This window comes from Oncorhynchus kisutch, unplaced genomic scaffold (genome assembly GCF_002021735.2).
Source record: "Oncorhynchus kisutch isolate 150728-3 unplaced genomic scaffold, Okis_V2 scaffold1084, whole genome shotgun sequence".
In the NCBI taxonomy this organism is placed as follows: domain Eukaryota; kingdom Metazoa; phylum Chordata; class Actinopteri; order Salmoniformes; family Salmonidae; genus Oncorhynchus; species Oncorhynchus kisutch.
The window spans coordinates 49,053-61,552 of NW_022263029.1; the positions used below are offsets into that span (position 1 = coordinate 49,053).

Sequence of the window (12,500 nt, forward strand, 5' to 3'; positions counted from 1 at the left end):
CCCTTCCCTCTCTCTCCCTCTCTCTCCCCCCCCTCTCTCTCTCTCCAGTATGTTGAGGAGTAATCGTATCAGGTGTGTTAGTAACAGCAGCTTTGTGGGTCTGAGTTCTGTCAGACTGCTGTCACTCTACGACAACCTGATCACCTCTATGACCCCGGGAGCCTTCGACACACTACACGCGCTGTCCACACTGTGAGTATCCAGGAACTAGCTGGCCAATCCCTTCACCTGTAACTGACCTCTCCTGTTTATGTTCTCAGGAACCAGCTGGCCAATCCCTTCACCTGTAACTGACCTCTGCTGTTTATGTTCTCAGGAACCTGCTGGCCAATCCCTTCACCTCTAACTGACCTCTGCTGTTTATGTTCTCAGGATCCAGCTGGCCAATCCCTTCACCTGTAACTGACCTCTACTGTTTATGTTCTCAGGAACCTGCTGGCCAATCCCTTCACCTGTAACTGACCTCTCCTGTTTATGTTCTCAGGAACCAGCTGGCCAATCCCTTCACCTGTAACTGACCTCTGCTGTTTATGTTCTCAGGAGCCAGCTGGCCAATCCCTTCACCTGTAACTGACCTCTCCTGTTTATGTTCTCAGGAACCAGCTGGCCAATCCCTTCGACTTTAACTGACCTCTCCTGTTTATGTTCTCAGGAACCTGCTGGCCAATCCCTTCACCTGTAACTGACCTCTCCTGTTTATGTTCTCAGGAACCTGCTGGCCAATCCCTTCACCTGTAACTGACCTCTCCTGTTTATGTTCTCAGGAACCTGCTGGCCAATCCCTTCACCTGTAACTGACCTCTCCTGTTTATGTTCTCAGGAACCAGCTGGCCAATCCCTTCACCTGTAACTGACCTCTGCTGTTTATGTTCTCAGGAACCAGCTGGCCAATCCCTTCACCTGTAACTGACCTCTCCTGTTTATGTTCTCAGGAACCTGCTGGCCAATCCCTTCACCTGTAACTGACCTCTCCTGTTTATGTTCTCAGGAACCTGCTGGCCAATCCCTTCACCTGTAACTGACCTCTCCTGTTTATGTTCTCAGGAACCAGCTGGCCAATCCCTTCACCTGTAACTGACCTCTCCTGTTTATGTTCTCAGGAACCTGCTGGCCAATCCCTTCACCTCTAAATGACCTCTCCTGTTTATGTTCTCAGGAACCAGCTGGCCAATCCCTTCACCTGTAACTGACCTCTGCTGTTTATGTTCTCAGGAACCTGCTGGCCAATCCCTTCACCTCTAACTGACCTCTGCTGTTTATGTTCTCAGGATCCAGCTGGCCAATCCCTTCACCTGTAACTGACCTCTCCTGTTTATGTTCTCAGGAACCTGCTGGCCAATCCCTTCACCTGTAACTGACCTCTCCTGTTTATGTTCTCAGGAACCTGCTGGCCAATCCCTTCACCTGTAACTGACCTCTCCTGTTTATGTTCTCAGGAACCTGCTGGCCAATCCCTTCACCTGTAACTGACCTCTCCTGTTTATGTTCTCAGGAACCAGCTGGCCAATCCCTTCACCTGTAACTGACCTCTGCTGTTTATGTTCTCAGGAACCAGCTGGCCAATCCCTTCACCTGTAACTGACCTCTCCTGTTTATGTTCTCAGGAACCTGCTGGCCAATCCCTTCACCTGTAACTGACCTCTCCTGTTTATGTTCTCAGGAACCTGCTGGCCAATCCCTTCACCTGTAACTGACCTCTCCTGTTTATGTTCTCAGGAACCAGCTGGCCAATCCCTTCACCTGTAACTGACCTCTCCTGTTTATGTTCTCAGGAACCTGCTGGCCAATCCCTTCACCTCTAAATGACCTCTCCTGTTTATGTTCTCAGGAACCAGCTGGCCAATCCCTTCACCTGTAACTGACCTCTGCTGTTTATGTTCTCAGGAACCTGCTGGCCAATCCCTTCACCTCTAACTGACCTCTGCTGTTTATGTTCTCAGGATCCAGCTGGCCAATCCCTTCACCTGTAACTGACCTCTCCTGTTTATGTTCTCAGGAACCTGCTGGCCAATCCCTTCACCTGTAACTGACCTCTCCTGTTGATGTTCTCAGGAACCAGCTGGCCAATCCCTTCAACTGTAACTGACCTCTCCTGTTTATGTTCTCAGGAACCTGCTGGCCAATCCCTTCAACTGTAACTGCCACCTGGCATGGCTTGGTGATTGGCTAAGGAGGAAGCGTATCGTCACGGGCAACCCCCGCTGTCAGAACCCTTACTTCCTGAAAGAGATCCCTATACAGGATGTAGCCGCACAGGACTTCACCTGCGACGACGGTAAACACACACACACATAAACACACACACACACACAAACACACACACACACACACATACACACACACACACACACAAACACACACACATCAGCCCGGTCACTAGAAATTGCGTTGGATTTGGGACGTATGAAAAGGTAGTGAGTACGTGGATATTTGCCTTGCTCAGCAAAAAAAGACCCCGACATCGATAGTCACATCACCACGAGGCAGGAAGGCTGAGGGCTCTGTTTAGACCACTACACCACAGGACCACGAGGCAGGAGGGCTGAGGGCTCTGTTTAGACCACTACACCACAGGACCACGAGGCAGGAGGGCTAAGGGCTCTATTTAGACCATCACACCACAGGACCAAGAGGCAGGAGGGCTGAGGGCTCTGTTTAGACCACTACACCACAGGACCATGAGGCAGGAGGGCTGAGGGCTCTGTTTAGACCACTACACCACAGGACCACGAGGCAGGAGGGCTGAGGGCTCTGTTTAGACCACTACACCACAGGACCACGAGGCAGGAGGGCTGATGGCTCTGTTTAGACCACTACACCGCAGGACCATGAGGCAGGAGGGCTGAGGGCTCTGTTTAGACCACTACACCACAGGACCACGAGGCAGGAGGGCTGAGGGCTCTGTTTAGACCACTACACCACAGGACCAAGAGGCAGGAGGGCTGAGGGCTCTGTTTAGACCACTACCCCACAGGACCAAGAGGCAGGAGGGCTGAGGGCTCTGTTTAGACCACTACACCACAGGACCACGAGGCAGGAGGCCTGAGGGCTCTGTTTAAACCATCACACCACAGGACCACGAGGCAGGAGGGCTGAGGGCTCTGTTTAGACCACTACACCACAGGACCACGAGGCAGGAGGGCTGAGGGCTCTGTTTAGACCACTACACCACAGGACCAAGAGGCAGGAGGGCTGAGGGCTCTGTTTAGACCACTATACCACAGGACCACGAGGCAGGAGGGCTGAGGGCTCTGTTTAGACCACAGGACCACGAGGCAGGAGGGCTGACTGCTCTGTTTAGACCACTACACCACAGGACCACGAGGCAGGAGGGCTGAGGGCTCTGTTTAGACCACTACACCACAGGACGACGAGGCAGGAGGGCTGAGGGCTCTGTTTAGACCACTACGCCACAGGACCAAGAGGCAGGAGGGCTGAGGGCTCTGTTTAGACCACTATACCACAGGACCACGAGGTAGGAGGGCTGAGGGCTCTGTTTAGACCACTACACCACAGGACCACGAGGCAGGAGGGCTGACTGCTCTGTTTAGACCACTACACCACAGGACCACGAGGCAGGAGGGCTGAGGGCTCTGTTTAGACCACTACACCACAGGACCAAGAGGCAGGAGGGCTGAGGGCTCTGTTTAGACCACTACACCACAGGACCACGAGGCAGGAGGGCTGAGGGCTCTGTTTAGACCACTACCCCACAGGACCAAGAGGCAGGAGGGCTGAGTGCTCTGTTTAGACCACTACACCACAGGACTACGAGGCAGGAGGGCTGAGGGCTCTGTTTAGGCCAGGAATGTACCTGTGCGTGTGTACCCCAAACAGGTCTTCACCTGCGACGATGGAACCTAAAGATATTAACCAGACTCAGTGTCAGAACTTAGAAGTAGTTCTCTAGAACAGTCACCATTCTTTCTCATCAATATGTATATTCCCTGGGCTTATAGTTTATGTCCCTCCTCTCTCCTTTCTCTCTCACTCCCCTCTCTCGCCTCTCTCTCTCTCTCACTCTTCTCTCCCTCCTCTCTCCTTTCTCTCTCACTCCCCTCTCTCTCCTCTCTCCTTCCTCTCTCCCTCCTCTCTCCCTCCTCTCTCCTTCCTCTCTCCTTCCTCTCTCCCTTCCTCTCTCCTCTCTCCCTCCTCTCTCCCCCCTCCTCTCCCTCCTCTCTCCCTACCTCTCCACTCCCTCCTTCCTCTCTCCCTCCTCTCTCCTTCCTCTCTCACTCCTCTCTCACTCCTCTCTCCTTCCTCTCTCACTCCTCTCTCCCTCCTCTCTTTCCACTCTCTCCTTCCTCTCTCCTTCCTCTCTCCTTCCTCTCTCCTTCCTCTCTCCCTCCTCTCTCCTTCCCCTCTCCCTCCTCTCTCTTTCCTCTCTCCCTCTCCTCCCTCCTCTCCCTCTCTCCCTCCTCTCTCCCTCCTCTCTCCCTCCTCTCCACTCCCTCCTTCCTCTCTCACTCCTCTCTCACTCCTCTCTCCTTCCTCTCTCACTCCTCTCTCCCTCCTCTCTCCTCTCTCCCTCCTCCCTCCTCTCTTTCCACTCTCTCCTTCCTCTCTCCCTCCTCTCTCATTCCTCTCTCCTTCCTCTCTCCCTCCTCTCTCCTTCCTCACTCCTTCCTCTCTCCCTCTCCTCCCTCCTCTTTCCTCTCTCCCTCCTCTCTCCCTCCTCTTTCCTCTCTCCCTCCTCTCTCCCTCCTCTCTCCCTCCTCTCTCCTTCCTCTCTCACTCCTCTCTCCCTCCTCTTCACTCTCTCCCTCCTCTCTCCTTCCTCTCTCCCTCCTCTCCCCTCTCTCCTTCCTCTCTCCCTCTTCTCTCCCTCCTCTCCACTCTCTCCCTCCTCTCTCCCTCCTCTCTCCTCTCTCCTTCCTCTCTCCCTCTTCTCTCCCTCCTCTCTTCTCTCTCCCTCTAGGTAATGATGAGAACAGTTGTAGTCCAGTGTTGAGGTGTCCTGCAGAATGCAGCTGTCTGGATACAGTGGTCCGCTGTAGTAACAAGGGCCTCAGCACCCTTCCTAAAGGACTGCCCAAGGACACCACAGAACTGTGAGATCTCATCTGTCTGTCTGTCTGTCTGTCTGTCTGTCTGTCTGACTACCTGTCTGTCTGACTACCTGTCTGTCTGACTACCTGTCTGTCTGTCTCTCACTCTGTCTGTCTGTCTGATTATCTGTCTGTCTGTCTATCTGTCTGTCACTCTGTCTGTCTGTATGTCTGTCTGTCTGTCTGTCTGACTACCTGTCTGTCTGACTACCTGTCTGTCTGACCTCTCTCTCTCTCTCTCTCCCCTCTCTCTCTCTCCCCCCTCTCTCTCTCCCTCTCTCTCTAGGTATCTGGATGGTAACCAACTCACACAGGTTCCAGTGGAACTCTCAAATTACAAGCACTTAACACTCATGTAGGTGTCACACACACACACACACACACACACACACACACACACACACACACACACACACACACACACACACACACACACACACACACACACACACACACACACACACACACACACACACACACCAGTGTATGTCCAGAGTGACTTGTTGTCTGCAGTCTGCCTGTAGCACTAACTCTGGCTGTGTGTGTTACATGCTGCTTCCCCTTGTTGTTTCAGTGATCTGAGTAACAACCAAATCAGCACGTTGTCCAACTACAGCCTGAGCAACATGACAGAACTACTGACACTGTGAGTCTGCTGGGGGGGGGGGGGGTTACTATCCTGGTAGGGTTAGGAGTCAAATCAGCACGTTGTCCAACTACAGCCTGAGCAACATGACAGAACTACTGACACTGTGAGTCTGCTGGGGGGGGGGTTACTATCCTGGTAGGGTTAGGAGTCAAATCAGCACGTTGTCCAACTACAGCCTGAGCAACATGACAGAACTACTGACACTGTGAGTCTGCTGACTATATGTCTCGCTGGGCTGGGGGGGGGGCTGGGGGGGGGGCTGGGGGGGGGGGGGGGATGAGGGGGTTTACTATCCTCGTGAGGACCAGAAGGATCGGGGGGGGGGGGGTGGAGGAGGAGGTGGTTTACTAGAGTTAGGGTTAGGAGCTAGGGTTAGGAGTTAGGAGTTAGGAGTTAGGGTTAGGAGTTAGGGTTAGGAGTTAGGAGCTAGGGTTAGGAGTTAGGAGTTAGGGTTAGGAGTTAGGGTTAGGAGTTAGGAGCTAGGGTTAGGAGTTAGGAGTTAGGGTTAGGAGTTAGGGTTAGAATTAGGGTTAGGAGTTAGGGTTAGGAGTTAGGGTTAGAATTAGGGTTAGGAGTTAGGAGTTAGGGTTAGAATTAGGGTTAGAATTTGGGTTAGGGTTTAGGGATTAGAATTAGGAGTAGGGGTTAAGGTTAGGGGTTAGGGTTAGAATTTGGGTTAGAATTTGGGTTAGGGTTTAGGGTTAGAATTAGGGTTAGGGGTTAAGGTTAGGGGTTAGGGTTAGGAGTTAGGGTTAGAATTAGGGTTAGGGGTTAAGGTTAGGGGTTAGGGAACATAGGATTTTGAATCAAAATGTTTAGTCCCCACAAGGATAGTACATCAAAACTGTGTCGCATCGGCTGATGTAGAAATGGCTTCATAAATACATTTGATTTTATTTGATTGATTGATTGATTTGATTGATTTGATTGATTGATTGATTTGATTGATTGATTTGATTGATTGATTGATTGATTGATTTGATTGATTGTACTCTTGCCTATGTGTTTGTACTGTTATTTTCAGGAGTATAGTTACAGAACCTGAGAACCTTAACCCTAATCAATTACCTTAACCCTAACCCTATATAGACTGACCAGGTGAAAGATATGATCCATTACAGTACCTGAGAATATAGACTGACCAGGTGAATCCAGGTGAAAGATATGATCCCTTATTGATGTCACCTGTTAAATCCACTTCAATCAGTGTAGATGAAGGGGAGGAGACGGGTTAAAGAAGGATGTTGCATACGAGGGGGGGGGTATGGTAGTAGGTGCCAGGCATAGCTGTTTGATTCAAGAACTTCAGCATTGCTGGGTTTTTAAAGCTCAACAATTTCCTCTGTGTATCAAAGAATGGTCCACCACCCAAAGGACATCCAGCCAACTTGACACAACTTTTGGGAAGCGTTGGAGTCAACATGGGCCAGCATCCCTGTGGAACACTTTCAACACCTTGTAGAGTCCCTGCCCCGACGAATTGAGGCTGTTCTGAGGGCAAACAGGGGGGCAACATAATATTAGGAAGGTGTTCCTAATGTTTTGTACACTCAGTGTGTACCTCGATGTTTTGTGTTTCAGATGGTTTCTAAACTTCAACGTTGTACCAGCGCTGTCTGTAGTGTGTTTTAACGTGTCTCTGTGTGTGTAGAATCCTAAGCTACAACCGTTTGAGGTGCGTACCAGTCAGGGCCTTCGATGGACTCAAGTCTCTACGGTTACTGTGAGTATGCGTGGTATCTATGGAACTAGATGACCTGTCGTTGTGTGTCTGTATGTCACCATGGTAACCTGTTGTTTGTGTTTGTAGGTCTCCATGGTAACCTGTTGTTTCGTGTCTGTATGTCTCCATGGTAACCTGTTGTTTTGTGTTTGTAGGTCTCCATGGTAACTTGTTGTTTCGTGTCTGTATGTCTCCATGGTAACTTGTTGTTTCGTGTCTGTATGTCTCCATGGTACCGGTTGTTTCGTGTCTGTATGTCTCCATGGTAACCTGGTGTTGCGTGTATGTAGGTCCCCATGGTAACCTGTTGTTGCGTGTCTGTAGGTCCCCATGGTAACTTGTTGTTGTGTGTCTGTAGGTCCCCATGGTAACCTGTTGTTGTGTGTCTGTAGGTGTCTACGGTAACCTATTGTTGCGTGTCTGTAGGTCCCCATGGTAACCTGTTGTTGCGTGTCTGTAGGTCCCCATGGTAACCTGTTGTTGTGTGTCTGTAGGTCCCAATGGTAACCTGTTGTTGTGTGTCTGTAGGTCCCCATGGTAACCTGTTGTTGCGTGTCTGTAGGTCCCCACGGTAACCTGTTGTTGTGTGTCTGTAGGTCCCCATGGTAACCTGTTGTTGTGTGTCTGTAGGTGTCTACAGTAACCTGTTGTAGTGTGTCTGTATGTCCCCATGGTAACCTGTTGTTGTGTGTCTGTAGGTCTCTCCATGGAAACGACATATCTGTGATACCGGAGGGAGCTTTCAAAGACCTGGCCTCGCTCTCTCACCTGTGAGTAACACAAACGCATGCACACACCACTCATTGATGTCTATACAACAACGACAAGCCACCTGGGTCTGATCACTTGGATGGAAAATTACTGATAATTAGTCATAATTCATTAGGATAATATAGCGGACGATATTGCCACTCCTATTGGCCATCTGTTCAACCTAAGGCTATAGGAAAGGGTGTTCCCTCAGGCCTGGAGGGAAGCTGAAGTCATTCCGCTACCTAAGAATAGTGAAGTCCCTTTTACTGGCTCAAACAGCAATCAGCCCGTTAAATCGTGTTTGAACAGATACAATGTTTTTTTTATCACAGTAAACAAATGAACAATATATTTTCAGCTGACAGGGTAGGATATTCATCAAGGACAGCACTTACACAAATGCCTGATGATTGCCTCAGAGACATTTATAATAAAAAATGATTGTGGGAGCTGTTTTGTTAGACTTCAGTGCGGCTTTTGACATTATCGATCATAGTCTGCTGCTGGAAAAACATATATGTGTCATGGCTTTACACCCCCTGCTATAATGTGGATATTGAGTTACCTGTCTGACAGAACACAGAGGGTATTATTTAATGGAAGCCTCTCCAACATAATCCAGGAGGAATCAGGAATTCCCCAGGGCAGCTGTCTAGGCCCCTTACTTTTTTCCATCTTTACTAACACGGGGCGGCAGCGTAGTCTAGTGGTTGGACTAGTAACTGAAAGGTTGCAAGATCGAATCCCCGAGCTGACAAGGTACAAATCTGTCGTTCTGCCCCTGAACAAGGCAGTTAACCCACTGTTCCTAGGCCGTCATTGAAAATAAGAATTTGTTCTTAACCGACTTGCCTAGTTAAATAAATAAAAGATAATGAATTGCCACTGGCTTTGAGTAAAGACAGTGTGTCTATGTATGTGGATGACTTAACACTATACACGTCAACTACTACAGTGACTGAAATGAGTACAACACTCAACAAAGAGCTGCAGTTAGTTTCAGAATGGGTGGCAAGGAATAAGTTAGTCCTAACTATTTAAATAAATAAATATTATATAATAAATAATTATATTAAATATTTAAAAAACAAAAGGCATCGTAAAAACAGAAAGTCAATATATATAAAATATATATATAAATATATATATAAAATAATATATGAATATATATATAAAATAATATATAAAAAATAAATATATAAATATATATAAAAATAATATATGAATATATATAAAATAAATATATAAATATATATTAAAAATATATATATAAATATATATATAAAATAATATATAAATATATATATAAAATAAATATATAAATATATATAAAATAAATATATATATAAAATAATATATAAATATATATATAAAATAATATATAAATATATATATAAAATAATATATAAATATATATATAAAATAATATATAAATATATATATAAAATAATATATAATATATATAAAAATAATATATAATATATATTAAAAAATATATATATAAATATATATATAAAATAATATATAAATATATATATAAATAATATATAAATATATATATAAAATATATATATAAATATATATATAAAATAATATATAAATATATATATAAATAATATATAAAAAATAAATATATAAATATATATAAAAAATAAATATATAAATATATATATAAAATATATATATAAATATATATAAAATAATATATAATATATATATAAAATAATATATAAATATATATAAAATAATATATAAATATATATTAAAGATAATATATAAATATATATTAAAAAATATATATATAAATATATATATAAAATATATATATAAATATATATATAAAATAATATATAAATATATATATATATAAAATATATATATATAAATATATATATAAAATAATATATAAATATATATAAAAATAATATATATAAAATATATATATAAATATATATATAAAATAATATATAAATATATATAAATATATATATAAAATAATATATAAATATATATAAATATATATATAAAATAATATATAAATATATATAAATATATATATAAAATAATATATAAATATATATTAAAAAATATATATAGAAATATATATATAAAATATATATATAAATATATATATAAAATAATATATAAATATATATAAAAAAATATATATATAAAATAATATATAAAATATATATATAAAATAATATATAAATATATATAAATATATATAAAATAAAATAAATGAAAAAAAGAGTTCTTAACTGGGTGTGTTTTTTTTTTACCCTCGCAGGTGTCGTCTCCTTCAAACATGAGCTCGTCGTCAGAGCAGATGTTGAGCACGTTAACAGCATCTCTGTCACCTGTTGTATTCGGCGGATGTGACAAATTACATTTCATTTGGGGCAAATCATTCACTGAACCCTCAAACCTCAACTAAATTAGGTAATGAATTATGTGTGACTAAACTTCTTGGAGTAACCCTGGATTGTAAACTGTCATGGTCAAAACATTTTGATACGACAGTCGCTAAAATGTGGAGAAGTCTGTCTTCTTAAAACTACTTAGAGACCGTTCCCGCTCGAATCCCATTAAAAAAAAACATGGGGGCAACATCCAGTGAAATTGCAGTGCGCCAAATTCAGAAATTCATAATTCATAAAACATACAAGTGTTAAAATCAAAATTAAGATGAACTTCTTGTTAATCCAGCCACTATGTCAGATTTCAAAAAGGCTTTACGGCGAAAGCAAACCAAGCGATTATCTGAGGACAGCGGCCCGCATACAATCACATGAAAATCAGATTTCAACCAGGCAGGTATGCGACAAAAGTCAGAAATAGAGATAAATGCCTTACCTTTGAAGATCTTCTTCTGTTGGCACTCTAAAATGTCCCAGAAACATCACAAATGGTTATTTTCTTTATATCCCCAAAATGTCCATTTATTTGGCTTGTTTGATTCAGAAATACACCGGTCCCAACATGACTACAAAGGATCTAATAAGTTACATGTAAACTTGGCTTGACACTCTCAAAGAACAGACCTACTTCCTCATTTCTCAAAAGAAAAACATCAACCAATTTCTAAAGACTGCTGACATCTAGTGGAAGCAATAGGAACTGCAACCAGGTTCCTATTAAATAGAAAACGAAAAGAAAACCCAGTAACCTCAAATTCCTTTTCCCCAGGATGGTTTGTCCTCGGGCTTTCGCCTGCCAAAAAAGTTCTGTAATACTCACAGACATTATCTTAACAGTTTTAGAAACTTTAGAGTGTTTTCTATCTAAATCTACCAATTATATGCATATCCTAGCTTCTGGGCCTGAGTAGCAGGCAGTTTGCTTTGGGCTCGCTTTTCATCCGGACGTGAAAATACTGCCCCCTACCCCAAAGAGGTTTTAACAACACTATCAACAAGGCAGGTCCTACAGACTCTAGTTTTGTCGCACCTGTTCAGTCATGTGGTGCCACAAAGGACTTAGGAAAATTGCAATTAGGCTCAGAACAGGGCAGCACGGCTGGCCCTTGGATACACACAGAGAGCTAATATTAATAATATGCATATGGCACAAAGTGGAGATTGACTTTTATGTTGAAAGCACTGTGCTGTCTGTTTGAACTACTGGCACACAGCTCAGACATCCACGCGTACCACACAAGACATGTCACCAGAGGTCTCTTCACAGTCCCCAAGTCCAGAACAGACTATGGGAGGTGCACACGAGGGATCCATAGTAAATACTACAATTAATACACACACTGAATGGAATGTATCACAATGTTAAGTGTATGTGTGTGTGTGTGTGTGTGTGTGTGTGTGTGTGTGTGTGTGTGTGTGTGTGTGTGTGTGTGTGTGTGTGTGTGTGTGTGTGTGTGTGTGTAGGGCTCTGGGGGCCAACCCCCTGTACTGTGACTGTAGGATGCAGTGGCTGTCTGACTGGGTGCAGAGTGGGTATAGGGAACCGGGTATCGCCCGCTGTGCCGGTCCTGGAGACATGACAGACAAACTACTGCTGACCACACCGTCCAAGAAGTTCACCTGCACAGGTAACACACACCTTACACACACATCTTATATACACACACACAGACAAACACACACACACACACAGACAAACACACACTTACAAACACACACACTCACACACACTTGCGGAGTGCTCTTCAAGGAGACCACCAGTTGCCATATATATATTGTTGTCCACCAACTAGTGGACTAAAAATACACACAGTCTATAAAGTTCATTATTAAAAACATTAACAGTCTCTAAAGTTCATTATTAAATCATTAACAGTCTATAAAGTTCATTATTAAATCGTTAACAG

At 43.9% G+C, this 12,500-nt stretch overlaps 1 pseudogene; it reads left to right on the forward strand.

Moving 5' to 3' along the window:
• The window catches only part of LOC116364460 (slit homolog 2 protein-like), an 83,720-nt pseudogene that overhangs the window by 48,521 nt on the left and 22,699 nt on the right, over positions 1–12,500 (forward strand).